The sequence below is a fragment of the Gigantopelta aegis genome, chromosome 8 (assembly GCF_016097555.1).
Source record: "Gigantopelta aegis isolate Gae_Host chromosome 8, Gae_host_genome, whole genome shotgun sequence".
Lineage (NCBI taxonomy): Eukaryota > Metazoa > Mollusca > Gastropoda > Neomphalida > Peltospiridae > Gigantopelta > Gigantopelta aegis.
In genome coordinates this window covers 10,764,171-10,767,087 of record NC_054706.1, presented here as the reverse complement: position 1 = coordinate 10,767,087, position 2,917 = coordinate 10,764,171, and positions in this window count along the sequence as shown.

Genomic DNA, 2,917 nt, shown 5'->3' with positions numbered 1-2,917 from the left:
GGCGGTATGGAAGACACCAAGGGAAGTAATTCTTGCAGTCGGTTTTACGTGGCTGATTGTAGGGGGTGACGTCCAAAAATTGCAACAAAAGTCTTCAAAGAAAGCTCTTATAGCACATGCCTGTCATTGGCTCAAGTGTTCTCTTACACCAACTCTTCCGCCCATAACAGAAACACTTGCGTAGGAAGCTTTTGCTCGTTAGATACATTTTAAAACAACTCGATAAATGGTATCTAACGACCACTCATGTATTATTCTCTTTATTAAAATATATACTTTTGAGTCATTATTAGATAAAACTCCTAACTTGATGTAGCTAGCCTTTAGGAGCAAATTTTTACAATAATACAAGATTCTCATGATTTGTAACTAAATAATAACTTGCAATATAAAATCATTATTCTACCCAAGATATTGATTATCAGGTTTGCTGATGAGTGCTTTTTTGTTCTTATTACTGGTATCACGTGTTAGCAAAAAAAAATTGTTGCCATGTATATGACAAGCGATATATTGTCAGGGCCATTATCAATATGGGTGAAAAGTTCCGCTGGAAACTTGAAAAATAAATCAGTTATTAATATTATTAAAAAGTTATTTCCGTCCTATTACAGCATGTAAACATCAATTTAAATTACTAAACATATTTTGGAGGCAAATGTTATGCTGCCGCCAAATATCATGTCAGTAGGGTCTAACGTAACGCGACATTAAGAGAGGCAACATTAAAGGGGCAGTTAGGTCAAATATAAACCTTGTGTGTTGGGAAGATACCCGGACCACCAACACATACTTACATTGACAGTTTAAGAAATGAAAAACGTGTAATTTTAGAATTGATACAAAAAACAACAACAACCCAATGATTATTCTTGCTAACTGGGAGCAGCCATTTTGTTTCTTTTTTCATCGCATTTGACAATCTAGCTTGGAAGGGATGTCAGCTCCTATCAACTACTGTATGCACAGAGTAACCAAACGCAGTAATTTACTACCGGGCGGTTCGCTTTGATCATTCTGACTCGTAAAACAACACAAATGCCATGATACTATAATGCCCGGCGCAGACGACCGTTTTTTAACGCATGCGTCTTGCGTTAAAAAACGCATCCGTACGAACGCAGTAAAAACGCATCGTGTGCGAACCCCTCTGCGTTGCGTTTTTTAGCGCTGGGTCGATTTTTTCAAATATCAAACATGTTTGATTTTAGATGCACAAACGCATCCGTCTCCTGCCGCATCCGTCTAAAAACGCACGTGTGCGCCTACTTGCGTCTGCGTTGCGTTCACATTTTTATATTGACCAATCATCTCTCTATACATCTGTATATAACGAAATTAACAATTATTGGTTTCAGCGATGAATAGAACTGTGAAAACAGACCCGACCATTAAAAATGACTAACATGTAAATGTTTCAACACAAATAATTTTCAACTGCTCATCTTTGAAACAAAGACTAGGCATGTGTAATTAATGACATTTCTAAATAGATGAAATTAAAACATATAAATTATTGCATTCATTGTACTATGCCTAATAATAATAATTAAAACAAACAATTGTGAAATAAGAAAGATTTATATCGTAATAGTATATTGTACATAATGTTTTAAATAAAGTTTTATTATGTTTTAAAATGTATTAATAAATTACATTTAATCTTTGTTATTTTTCCTAGAGTAAAGTATAAATAAATTAATTAATTAAAGAAATCGTCAGTGGATCGCAGGAACGCATCGCAGGTAGGCGCACACGAGACGCATCCGTCTGCGTTGAGTGTACGTTTTTTAACGCAGACGCATGCGTTAAAAAACGCTCGTCTGCGCCGGGCATAATAGGCATATAATATATGCTAAATTATAGTATCATGGCATTTAGTTCAATGTGCATTGATATAACGAACTGAGGTTACTGTATTTTATTCCTATAAAAAAATCCAAAGAAAAAAATGCATACTATTAATTAGGCCTGTATATGTGTGTGTGTGTGTGTGTGTGTGTGTGTGTGTGTGTGTGTGTGTGTGTGTGTGTATGTGTGTGCGTGCGTGTGTGTATTGATATTTTGTCAGTATGTTTTTATAAATGTTTGCATACATTTAGTATAAGTATGCACGGTACGACTTAATTGTATATGTGTACATGTATAATTTTTTGCACGGATATGTATTTATTATGTATATTACACAAACTGTAACATATACATAACATACACTATAGAGTGGTGATTAAAAATGCATAATTCTTTATATAAAAGGAACATATAGGGCCTGTATTTGAAAGCCCTCACAACGACAAACTAATTTCGATATTTCTGCTCCTGGTAGTCACGCACCATTCTTGGGTAAGTACGTGTATATGTTTTTTCTTTGTGTTGCTATTCTATTCTTTAACTGTCTTTCTTCTAGTGTAAAAGAAAGTTTTTTCTCTAACAGTCAGCTTTGTTTATGTAGTTATATATATATACAGTCTCAACTATTGTGTCATCATGCTCATATCTACAGTTGAAAGAACACAAATATCCAATGTTACTTCTATTAACCATGACTGACCAAATTACATTTTTTACATTAAATTGCCAGGGACTAGGGTCTAAAGAAAAACGAAAAGATGTATTGAATTTTTTTAAACAGAAAAAATATTCTGTTTATTGCAAACAAGATACACATTTCATAGAGAAAGAAGAAACTTATATTAGGTCTCAATGGGGATTTGAATGTTATTTTAGTTCGCATACATCGCAAAGTAGAGGCGTCGCTATCCTGCTCAATAATAACTTTAAATATAAACTAAATAAAATTAAACATGATACAAATGGTAACAAGCTTCTGCTTTAAATATTAAAGGTAAACAAATTACTGTTATTAACATTTATGGACCCAACAGAGATAATCCTACTGTCTATGAGCAAGATATAA